This window comes from Adiantum capillus-veneris, chromosome 27, assembly GCF_014529385.1.
Source record: "Adiantum capillus-veneris isolate H3 chromosome 27, ASM1452938v2, whole genome shotgun sequence".
NCBI lineage: Eukaryota > Viridiplantae > Streptophyta > Polypodiopsida > Polypodiales > Pteridaceae > Adiantum > Adiantum capillus-veneris.
In genome coordinates, this window is record NC_140957.1 from 128,124,951 (window position 1) to 128,138,517 (window position 13,567).

Genomic DNA, 13,567 nt, shown 5'->3' on the forward strand with positions numbered 1-13,567 from the left:
GCACCTTTAAGTGTTGTGAAATTAGCACCAATGGCCGCTCCATCTCTGAGTATACAAGATCCTTGTAAGTAAATTTGTGCCCCTGCTAGTTGACAAAAGCCTTATCATTGTTGATTGCCTTTGTCTTGAGCAGCTGGTTGTGATTTCGTAGAGGTGGATGGAGGGCTTGATTAATGAGGTTAGTGGTGATTCTAACTTTGACTGTCTCCCCATCCTCGCCAGTCAATGTAGCCTCTCCATTGTACTGGATAGAGCTCATGAGCTCTCTGAAAATCCCGTGCCCCATGGAGGGAGTCTGAAGAATGTATCCATCTGCAAGCATCTAGATCCCTCAAGCACTTCTCTTTGTTGGTGCAAGGTCCATAGCTCTTTGGGAAATATGGTTGTCTTGAACTTTGTATCATCAGCCGCTTGGAATCTAATCATAAAGCTGCTGGCCAATATCTTGGCAAGCTCTTCCTCTGAGATGTGAGCTTTCTTGCTTGAATTTCCTTTGCTTTCTTGAGTATTTTGGCTCATATATCTTTGAATTTTTGGGTGTCTCCTTAGAGGTTCCAATTAGGTGAGCAATTGACTTGAAATTTTGAAAGCCTGATTTGCTTGAAGAAGTTGATCCATGAGGGTTCTATGATGTGGACATATGCTGTCACATTTTCTTTGCTAATCGGTGGAAGTTCCACTTTAGCTTTACCTTTGCCTGCACGATTTATCTTCGATTCTTGTGATGTCTGCAACTTTGAGTCTGGCATTAATGGTACCTATAACTGTTGCTGGCTACCTCTTGGAAAAGAGAGTATTAACATTGTATCTTCTTTGTAGGCCTTGTGTTGGGCTTCCTGGTTGTCTACAACCCCGTTCTTCTTAACTTCTGTCTTTGATGACATTCTCTTCTCAATAGCTTCTGTGGTTGCTCTTTTCTCTGTTTGATTTGCTCTTGCTATTGCCTGGTTTACTTTAAGCACTTCTGTAGTGCTGTTCGATGGAGATGAATCATCTTCAATAAGATTTGCTTTGGCACTACTCTCCATTTTAAATGTGCTTGAGGACTTTGTGCTGCCGTCTGCAGGTGGCCAGTCTTGGTCTTCATTCTCTGTTGTCTCTGATGACTATGTCATGTTTGAATTCCATATCTCTAACATCTTCTGGGCCATTGGAATTCCCATTATGATGTTGTCTGGCATATCTTTTGCTATGATCACATGAAATTGAGTTATGATGATGTGTAAACTTACTTCAATGGTGGTGGAGATGATTCCCTAGCATTCTGCTAGTTTGTTTCCTGATATGCTCACAAATTTAGGAGCATCTTCCAATTGTGCTTGTCCACATCTTTTCCAAGTGCGAAAAGACATGAGGTTCTTGTCTAACTAAAAATCTAGCTTTACTTCTCTTGACAGCTTTTCTTCATTTTCACCAACTATGTTGCACTTGATCTTCTTGTGATTCATGTTTGAATTGACTGCTTTTGTTGTGGCAGTGTCCTTTGGTTGAGATTTATCTGAATTCTCTTTGCTTTGTCCACCTGCTTCAGTTGATGTTGACTCGTATGACTGTGATACTGTACTTTTTTGCAATTGTTGAGCATTGTCCTCCTGCATTTGTGTAACCTTTGATCTTAGTAGATCCATTGTACTTTTTGGTAGAATCTGTCTCTTCGGAGGAGATTTTGGTCGTGAACTTTGTGTAGCTTTCTGGACTTTAACTTTCATTGATTTTGACTTTTCTTTCACTTGTTCTGGCAGCTTGAGGCTTTGCATCATCTTCAGATAGTCTTTGACTTCAGTCGGGCCATCTGTAGGGGTTTGTACAAGGTCATGAACTTGCTGATATTCATTACCATGTGCATCTTGATATGCATATGTGAGCTTGGTCACATGTAACTGTTTGAACACTATTGGATTTGTTGGCTTTTGACTTTGATTTGTGGAGATCAGCTGAAACTTCTGTCCTTGATGATCTTCATAGAAGCATTTGTCTGTAGATTCTGATGGAATCTGGATCAATTGGAAATTTCCAACAACCATATGATCTTTCAATGGTTTCTGCTTTGAAGAGGTCTATTGACTAGAGGCTCTAGGGCTTCTAATTGACATTGCGGTTCCTGGTACATAAGCTGAGCTTGATGAATTTACAGCTCCCCCTTTCCTAGGGTGATCACTATAGCTTGCTTCATTGTAAGAGTTCACTATTTGGCTCTGATTTAGTCTCACCTTTTGGGATTGTGAAGGTACACTTTGGGTAGCATTGTTGATGTTTGGCATCTGTAAACCTTCTACATAGTTTCCTATGTATCTCCGTGAAACATGACAACTTATTCCTCAAGTCAAGCTGTAGATAACATTATCTTTGCCTTAATATTGTCTATCCCATGGGTCTCCTATGATATGAGATTCTGTGGTCTCAGGACCCAAGGCATCATAGATGCTAGACTCTCGTATGTATCTACGATTGTTTTGGTCAAAGTATGTGCTTGTTTGGTCACAACATCGAATCTTGATTTTTGATGGAGGAGAGTTTGGCTCTGAACAAATTTCTGGGTCCACTCGGGTAATATCCTTCAGCTCTAGAGAGGATGGACAATAATAGATTCTTTCCTCTGAAATGAACCATCCTTTTTGATCTATCACTGTATGCACTTCTATGAGCTGGTATGTGGGCCGTTCAAACACTGGTTGATCCTTTTTGTATAGTTGCCCTTTTTGGTCTACATAGTGTGCATATGAATTATGTGTACCATACAAAGCTAACATCATTGTGTTTGATATGTCCTTTAGACTTGTGAATGATTGCACACTTGTGGCATTGGATGCAAAATCATTTGCAAACCTAACAGTCTTTCAACCTTCAGTGATATCTCGATACCTTTACTAACTTCATGCAAGAATTTGTTGTTCAAAGAATCAATTTTAAGGTTTTCACGTGCCTATGCATCTTTATGCTGAGTTTGAACTTGCAGTGCTTTTACTGGTGCTTCTAATGGTAATGTAGGATCATCCGATTGCATTAAAAGTGATGAGTTAAATGCAATTACATCGAGATTTGCATTTATAATTTTCTCTGTACCTTGCTTGGCAGTTGATGTGTCCCTGTTGTCTGGATTTCTTGGACAATCTTCAGAAAAATGTGCACCTTTTTGTCCACAATCTGAGCAATACGCCATGACTAGTGGTATTTTAGTTGGCTCTATCATGCCAAGCTCTTGCTGAGAAGTTTATGCTTCTATGCTTGCCAGGTTTTTGGATTCTTCTTTCAAAACACTGAGCATCAAGCTGTAGACGGCTCCATCTTGACCTTTGTACTGCCTTTGACTTGGTTCTCCGCTTAGACTGTCTTCTATTGGTTGATCTGTTGGATCTTGCATTTCTGGTTCTCGACTATAGATCTGACCACTGTAATCCATGTACAATGATCCTAATTGCATATGCACCATCTGTATGTTTTGCTGGCTTGTGCAGATTTCTGGATAACCACTTGGAGTTGAATTTCTGAACTTCTATCTGCACTTCATCTTTGAGCTTGCAATACCTGGCTCCACTGAAGTCTGTGAATATCTGGGAGTTCTTTGAATCTGGCTTTACTCTGATCAATAGCATCTTGGCTCCTTTGTTGCTTTTGTTGCTCATAAGATACCTATGATCTTCCAGAAAAAATCATCCCCATTGTAGCCATATAGCTGTAAAATCTGCTCTGTTGTAGTTGTACTTGTGTTATCACTGCTATTGGTTTGCTCTGCTGTACTTGAACTCTCGGCTTGATTTGAGTCCATGTCGACTGGTTCTGTAAAAACTGTCTCCTAGTAGATTTTGGTATTGATCAGCAGAATTTCTACTGCTTGTACTAGCCTAATCTGCAATCATATGCGACTTGTGCCCCTGTTCGTCTGACTAGAAGCTCATTTGTAGAGTAATCACTTGCACCTGCCAATTTTTAGCGTGCCAAATTTTTGAATTTTGAATGATGCTCCACTATTGGTGGTTTCGCTTGCTTTTTTCGGCCGTTCTTTTGTTGTTTCGAGCTTTTCCGTTGTTTGCTCGATTTTTCCTGGTCGCTGTTCTCGATTTGTGCTCACTTTGGGTGCACTTCTCTGGCTTTGCTTTTTGGCTTTTGATTTGCTCATTGTGCTGTTTGCTCGGAGTGCGATTTTTTTGCTTTTTTGGGTTTTTTTGGTAATTTCGACGATTTTCTTTTTATTTTATTATTTTTTTGTAGATTTTTTTGAGAAAGTTTTGGTTTTTTATTATTTTTTGTAATTTTTCTAAATTTTTTGTGATTTCTTTGAAGGTTTTATGCATTTTACAAAATTTTAAAGGGATTTTTTCGATCAATTTTGAAAATTTTAATGAATTTTTCAAGTTTTTATGAATTTTTTATGTTTTAGGGATTTATCTGTGTCATTTTTTGAATTTTTCATGTTTTTTTGTGTTTTTGTGTTTTTGTGAATTACCAAATTAATTTTTTATTTTTTAATAAAATTTTTGTGAGGCTTTTTATTTCTTTTGTGAAATTTTTATGTTTTTTTCTATTTTCTAAGAGTTTTTTATTTTTAATTTTTTTAATTTTTTAAGTGATTTTTTTGAGATTTTTATTTCCCATTTTTTAAAATTTTATTGAATTTTTGATTTTTAAAATGATTTTTATGGGTTTTTAATGTTTTCTGGTGATTTTTAATTGATTTTTTGATTTTTTTAAAATTGTTTTTATATTTTTTGAGATATTTTTTTACATTTTTGTTTTTTTTTGTTTTTGTTTTTTTAAATTTTTTTTTTGTTTGTTTGTTTTTTTTATAATATAAAAAACCACTTACAAGTACCTCCTGCACGCGTGCGTGCTTGACCGTCGCTGTGGACTTAAGGCATGATGTGGCAATTGCAGAGAGGCAGCGAGAAGCCGAGGACTGATTGCGCCACTGATTGTGGCGGATGTGAGAAGAGGTCACGAGGGTACGTGTGTGTGGCCTGCTTGTGTGGCGAGAATTGCGCGGGACCAGGGTGTCAGGGACCCGAGAGAGAGAGAGAGTGAACGAGGGTGGCTGTGTGTGATAGTGCACGTGCGCGTGGGCGAGGTGAGCAGCGCAGTACGAGAGTGACAACGCTGACCAACGGGGTAGAGCATGACGTGGCAGCTTGGCGATGCTGATTACGAGGAGAGAAAGCGAGAGATAGTACGGGTACACTGCAGCGGCAGCACGCGCCCTGTGGGTTGACATCGGTGACAACGGGCAGCTTAATAAACAAGGACTATTTTAGCACCTTAGGAAACTATCCCAGATCGGAGAGAGAGAGAGAGAGTGAGAGAGTGAGAAGTGGAGGTGAGTTTTTGCAGGGGGAGGAGAGAGAGTAAGAGAAAGTTAGAGAGAGTGGATGTGGGGTAGATTCACGCAGAGCGAAAAGAAGAGAATTTCAATGTCGACAAAAACTATCTCAACAGACCGTAAAGATATAGTCAATGACAAATTTTTAGGCGCCGCAAGGCATGGACCTCAAGCTCGAAACCGGCCTTTTTTATTTTATTTTTCAAATTTCCAAAAATGCCAAAACTAGGCCGAAATTAGCCGAAATTCCAAAAAATCACCAAAAAATCCCAAAAATTGCTAGAAAAGTCCAAAAAATTATCGATTTTAAAAACCTTAGAAAATCATCGTCATTCACAACCGAGCATTTTTGACACGCAAAAACACACCAAAAATAGCAGTTATTTCCGAAAATGCCAATTTCGACAAAATTGTCCACCCACTCCCCGAAAATAGCAAAATGCTCAAAACTCGACTATGGGGGACACAAATGCAAGCAAAAGACGCCGTAAATACGCACACATAGAATAGCTTGTAAAGATCACAGAATATCGAATTTTTATGGAAATAAGCAAAAATTAATACAGAAATTAGCAAAAAATTACCAAAATTATCCAAAAAATTTATACAAGATCTTCACACATTGGGAAATAGTGCAGCCAAACAAAATCACAAAAATTTCATCAACTCAATTGCCAAACAATTTCATCAATAAAATCAAAACTAGACAATTAAACCGACAAAATTACCGATAAAATTAGGTGAAAAATTGACGCAATTGGAGTGTGTAAATCCTTGTTTTGAGCACAAAACCACAACAATTAACCATTACACACATTAAACACGCTATCAAAAAATGAATCAATCATGCAAATTTAACACTTTTTTGGCACACACACACACACTAAGAAGATGACCGTTTTTACCAATCTTTAGGTGCACACACAAAAGGGTTAAACTTGTCAAATTTGCAATGTGACTTCACAAATCATTAGTTGGGCATGAGCATAACACAATCAATAATCACAATTGAAAAACAATTAAGCACACATTGATTTTTAGGTGCACAAACATGAGCAAAATAGTGCACACACCTAAAATTAAGCATACACACACTCAATTAGAATGCACACACACACTTGAATACATACACTTGAAAAATTGACCATCCAAGCATGCAATCAACTCAATTAGGCACCCAATTAGCAACACACATTCACCAATTAGCAATTGAAACTTATTAAATTCATACGACATCAAATCTTAAAAATTTTGGCATAACGACTGCGTGAAAATGAAAAATCGAAAAAATTTCAATGCACATTGCATCAACATAGCACTGCATCAACATAGCATCATCATGGTGGGATCTCTACACAATTCTACACATCTTTAAATTCTAGGGAGGTTGAGAATACCACCTTGATTACCTTTCCATTGACGATCAATTGAATGGTCGAGTGCTCCAATCCTTCATAGCAAATTAGTAAGTCAGAAAAAATTAGTCAAACTAGCAAGGGGTTAGTGTGAAATTAAAGTGTGTAAACACACAATTAGCAAGATATGATGACAAATTAGGGAATTATGAACACATTGCTTCATGCACACACATTCAAAATCCACAAAGACATAAACACACAAGTGAAATTAGTAGTGAGATTACTGAGGGAACGCATTCGATTATGCCACAATTACACTAGCGTGGGCCATCATCCCCGGCAATGTGCCAAACTTTAGGGGTTCCATCATTGCAATAGCTCCAATTACCAATAAAATTATCAATCCGGAGGGATGAGCTACCTGGCTGGGGCATGGAAACACTCACACGGTTAGTGAGCTAATCAAATGGTTAACTCTACAAGGTGAGCTTCTCGGCCTATGGAGGAGCTAAGCCACAATGAAGGGCAATCTCCACATCCACTTCTCTTCACCTCTGATCAACCCAAACACACACACTACGATGGCAAAACGAACACAACACTAATCCTATCATTTAACACATACTAATCACGAGCACACACACATAGATCTATTGAGCACCACACTCCAATCAAACCTACATGCACACACAAGCAAAAGAGAGAAATCACACAATATTAGAGAGGGATTAACCACTAATTAGTTAAGATCTAGCTAATCTAAGCATCATAGGTAACCATAAGAAGCATGACAGACGCATAGTCAAAGAGAATGAATCATTGATTAGTGTTAATCAAGTCTCATGAGCAAGGAGAAGCTCAAGGACTCCATAGCCACACACCTCAAAAGCTCTCACCAAAGAGTGCTCTCAACAAATGAGCTTGAGAACCTAATTTCTTTTACAAACTGCCTTATGTACCTAGGGTAAAAATATGCAATGTCCGAGCGCCCAAGGCCTTTAGGGCTCCAGCGCTTACTGAATCTGCAACCTAGGCACAATAACAAACCTATTCTTTATAGCTTGGAACTCCCATTGAGCCCGTAACACATTAGAAATATTACAATGGATTGAAATAATTCGGGAATTTACAATACATGACCATTTTGGAAAAATGTGGAAAATGTGTAACTCCAATCTTTACTACTTCTTCATGTTGATCTTCAATGTGCATTCATCCGTCTTCGGTCTTTAGCAGCTTCTGTTAATTGACGTTGACTCAGTTAACAATCTTTCCAAAAGATTAAGGATGCTATCTCTATCTCATAGCAAAGGCAAAATACTGCTACTGATAAGCACATAAGAGCCCAAGCCTTTAAAGAAAATGACTGGGTCTTACTTAAATTTCCCAAGGCTCGATTAAGGCACACGACGGGCAAGAATCCTATGGGACACCAAAAGTACTATGCTAAGTTAGCAAAAAGGTACTGTGGTGCCTTCCAAATTCTTAGACCAATCAATGAGATGGCCTATCAACTCAAGTTGCCTAGCCATTGGCTCATACACAATGCTTTTCATGTGAGCCTACTAAAGCCTTACAAAGGAGAGCCACCTCAAGAATCAACTATTGAAGACCCATCGGAGATCGAGGACCAAGAAGAGGTACTGCAGCCCGAGTCCATTCTCCAACATGAAGACAAGGTATTAAGAGGTGGTGAGACTATCCGATGATATCTTATAAAGTTTAAGAATTATCCTTTTGAAGATGCTAGACAGATGCAAGGCAAACAATTAAAGGATAACCTAAACCTTGTCAATGCTTACAATGGTTCCCTAGAGTAAGCAAATGCACGAATGTTTAAAATGAACAAAGTTTTTGTCTTATAAGACTCTCTTTTTCTTTATTGTGCACAAATGTGAAGTAGTATGCATGCTTAGAATCAAGTTTGTGGAGACGACGTCTCCCAAACACCAAGTAGAGCTTGTCACTCTATAATGGAAGATTTAGGGCTAATGTGTAGACATGCTTGTAGCAGCTTAGGCTCTCAAGCACCAAGTGGATTAGTCATCCATTTTGAAACGATGTTGTAGGGTAAGATAGGGATCCTCTACCCGCTAGAAAAAGGACTAATGGATATGCTTTATCTTCTCTACCCCATAGATGAGGACAACTATGATTTCAAGAGAGAGGTAATGTCATAATAACTAATATCTAATTCTCCTAAATGATTTTCTCATGTTAAACTGATCATTTAATATGGGGAAGTGCTAGGGGAGAAAAAGCTAGAATATTGGTTAAGCTGGCAGGCCGGCCACAATAGGGATCCAAAAGAGGGACAATAGGGATCCAAAGGGGGGGCCATCTGCAAAAGAGCAATGTGCAACAATGGGATTTAAAGACCCTAAGGTTCACCCCATTAAGACTTCCCAAATGCTAAGGTTCCAAAAATCAAAGGTTCTGTCCAATGGTCAAGCTTAGAAAAATTGGATGCTTTGTGTGTGTACAAAAAAGTCTTCATGATTCCTACATAGGAGGGGGTGAGCCCTGTAAGTAGGGGATGAGAGAGAAACACACACACACACACGCACTCACAAGCTTCCTTTACACAAAGGGAATGAGGGACACATGCCAGCTCTCTAGCCCAGATGCCCACAAGGTGCACTCAAATCCTATTGGATGGCCATGGAGGTGGACCAATGAGAATTAGGCTAGAGTAAATCTAGTTTAATTAATTTAAAAACACTTAATAAAAGAATCAATATGAATTAAGCTCTCTAGAAGACTATTGGACAGTCTCCCAAGGGGTCCAATGAGCATTCAATAGCCCAATGGCTTACCTGATTCCTATTGGCCAGGAGACAAAGGGGTCCAATGAGAGTGTAGTTGCATTAATTAATACCTAAAGCTCTCACAAAAGGGGAAAGGGGGACACATGTCAAAAGGCTATACCTTATGCTTCTTAAATCCTATTGGTTAAGCTTGGGGAGGTCCAATGGGAAGCCAGGAAGAGGAATTAGCAAGAGGGGTCGACCAAGAGAGAAAGGGGGCTGATTTTTCAAAGGCATTATTACACACACACTGATACTAGTTCATGTGTGAAGAAAGAAGACTCTCTCTCTCCTTCTCAAGCTTTAATGGAAAGCTTATCATCTACTCCAAGTTTGGAGAAGGGAGGCCTACACCAACAACTCTTGGCTTTGTGATGCAAATCCAACCAAGAGACAAGCTTCAATGCATGCTCATCTCCTCTACCATGCTAATTACTAAGCTATGTTATGCTAATATGAGTGATTATGTGAGGAGATGTACATCTTTCTCGTAAGACTACTCCTTCTTCCTCTCAATCTACTCTCATACCCCGCTAGCTTTCACCATCTTCGAAGGTGTGTGAGGTCTTGGATCTGAGACCGTGAGGGAATTGATGTTGTGTTTTATAAGTGTTTGCTGAGTGCTTGAAGCTTCCATCTTCATTGAACTAGCTAGTGATTGAAGGAACACAAAGAATTTTATTGTAAATGTCTCCCTTGATGGGGGAAACCTATAATACAAACCCTCTTGGAGGGGGGACCGGCTCCATGTAAATCCGGTCCTCAATTGTGTCAATAGCTTAATTTCTCTCTCTTTTGAAGTATTGTTCATGCCTATCTAACTAGGTGTTATGCTTTTTGTTGCTCTCTCCACCCAAGCACTCTTATTATGCTCATTAGGAATCTATTCTAATGAAATACTCACTATGTTCATGCTATTTTCCACCACACACAAGTTACTAGGCCGTTAAATGTTACAATTTATGTATTTCTGCTCAATGATAGACCACTTCAACACACTTGAAGCATTTACTACGTGTGGCGGGTGTGGTTGACTACTTGTTTAACATTTTGTGTGACTACTTTGACTAACTCACTGGAAATAGAAGAGGCACTACTAATGTTTGTGTCTGCATCCTCTATCACCTCCTCGTACATTTTGCAATTGTCAACTAGGCACACCACACACCACTTCTCTAGTGACTTGGTCAAATGTGGTGCTCGCTTTAAAGTGCAGGTCCTTTTTGAGAGTTTTGCTTCTTAGTCCCTTTTTAAAGAGAGTTGACAACTGATCATCTTGAGATAACTCTATCACTGGAAATCTCTCAATGTACTACTAAAGCAAAGAGAAGCTTCCTTCACCTTTTCGTTCTCCTTTTGCTTAAAAGCATAGATTTGGGAAACCGTATTGTGCTTGATTCATCTCTTAGAGAATTCCTCTACAAACTTGCACAGGAGTTGATCAATATTTAGGAAATCTTGACTATTTAATGGCTAGAACCAAGTCAAGTATGTTCCTTTCAAACTCAAACCAATCTCTCATATTGCGTATGGAAATCTGCAACTTGTTCCACTCTTAAGACTTGATTAAATATGGAAACATGTGTGTATGGATCTCCCGAACCACTATAATTTTTATCACACACTTCTCCACTTTAGAAGGTTGCACTCTTTGCGTTTCTGCTACCATTCTCACCATTCTAGGCTCTCCTACTACAACATCACTTATGTCATACCCATTTATAGGTGCTCATGAGAGAATTCGATTAGATACTCTTTCCTCAGGTCTCATGTCTGTGACCCTTGGTTCTAGTGTCAAGCACCCTTATATTGAAGATCATGCTTGGGCATCACTGCTGTGGTGCATGGTCATTGGAACCTTCAAACCCAAGAATCCCATTGGTCTAGGTTCTAAAAAATGTGGTTGATTGAAAGAGTCTTCCACTCTTGTTCTCACAAGACTTGTTCTCGTGGTTTTTGACCTCGTTTGAGAGACTGTTGGTCTATGAATGCTTGGGGTGCATAGTACTGGTGGAGTGGGTACTTTTACCCTCTTTTGACACACTTCTTGAAGTTTTTTTGACTATTCTTCTTTTGGATATTTTGGCTACAAGTCTATATGGTCTCTGCCAAAACATCAGAAAGGGGACATGGATCATGATCAATGTTCCATCAAATATGGAGCCCAAATTTAGCTTGATGATACCTCCAATATGAGTAGTCTACTCCACCACTTATTTTAGATTTGAAAAATGTTTTGTTGGTCAAAAGAAATTTTTGTGTTTGTCCTATGGTTCTTAACTAGCAACTGGTCTTTTGATGATTTGGTCAACATTTTGGAGTTTTTCTCTATGGTGTCCTTTACAAAAGTTGTCCCAAATGTTGTCAGCTACTCACTGCTCAAATCTCAGTTTAGATGATCAAAGGGGACATGGATTGCAATCCATGTTTAGCCACATCTGAACATGTATTTTGGTTACTTGTATGCTTGCACTTTGTAGATGTTAGATCTTTACTTATTTTTGAATTTGGAGATCGTAAAATTAAAAAGCCCTAAATTTTGTTCAATTTCCAAGGTTTTTGTGCCTTTTACCCCAATTTCTTAGTTTGAGTGAGTTTTTTATGTCAATCACCCAAAGTGTATATTCACTGATATGGAACCACAGGGGACCAAATGGTATCAGTTTTTGGTCAAAAAGTCAGAGGGGGTCATGGATCGCAATCCATGTTCTTGCACCAATATGCATGAAACTTTTTAGATTGACTCTTCCTAGTTGTTTAACCCCTTTTTGAACTTAGTTTTGGGTTTAGATTATCTTTTGAGTTCTAATCATCAATTTTCCAAAATTTTAGAGTATATGGTCTTTCCTACCATAATATGGTTATGACAATTTTTACCCTAGACTTTTCAACACAATTTGATTGTTTTGGTTGATACCTAATCTACTCCTAAGTGCTGAAAATGAATTCTAGGAACAAAAACAAACAAATGGAACAACATTGAAAGAAAAGTGGAAGATAGAATAGTAATTTTAGAGCACTAAAAAAAATGCAAAGTGAAATGCTTTTGTATCTCACTCACAACTCCCTATGCCTCTCAAGAATAGATCTAGCAAGTCCCCGACTTCTAGCCTCTACCAAGCACTAAACCTCAAGTCTAGCTGCCTGACTACTAAGGTGTAAATGGAATGGAAATCAAAATCAAAGGTCTCTAAAGTAAACCTACAACTAGGTCACTCACCAGGTAAGGATCACTATCCCCGACAACAACACCAATGTTAGCGGACCGCTGCGATGAACATTTGTAGTACAACTATTTGGCACTAACATAATGTCAATATGCAGGAAGGTGACTCGGATGGGGCACAAAGACTCTTTGAGGGTGTCAACCTCAAGAAGCGAGCATACAAAATGAAGCTATTTCTGGCATTAGCAAATCTATCACTGTTGAATCTAGAAAATTGTCTATGTCCTATGTCATCACTCTCTATGGTCATGCCATTTCCACGCTTAAACAAAGTTCAAATGAAACAAAACTTTAGGAGGAGATCTAAGACACCTAGAGGTACTATCCTACCAAGTTTGGTCACAAGCTGACAAGGTACCAACATCACAATCCATCATGATCAAGGTCCTAAAAAGTGCAACAAAACATACCTAAAAGGTTTCCCTATGGTCTAGGATCACTCTCCTATGGTCAAAATGTAAAAAAAAAAACCATTAACGCACTCAAGACAATCAATTTATCTCGCTAATGCATAATCGTCACCACATCAAAATTGACAATTGTTACACTTAAATTAAAGAGCAATAGATAATGAGCATAATGCAATAACTAGAATCAAATTTGGATTACTAGAGCTCAAGAAAAATGGATTACAATGCGTGAGAGAGTAGCGGCTCTCAATCGTACGTTTCAAAACTTCAAAAATCTTGATAATAATAATGTGTCCTTTTCCACTTATAGAAATTAGGCTTTATATCTAGGGTTTCTCTTGGCCACTGGCCGGCTCTACAAGGCTTAGACTCAAAATCAGGCTCTACAACTCAGATTTTACATAGAGTAATTGAAAGGTTAGTTGGCTAAAAATCAAAGATCCTCATAATTACAA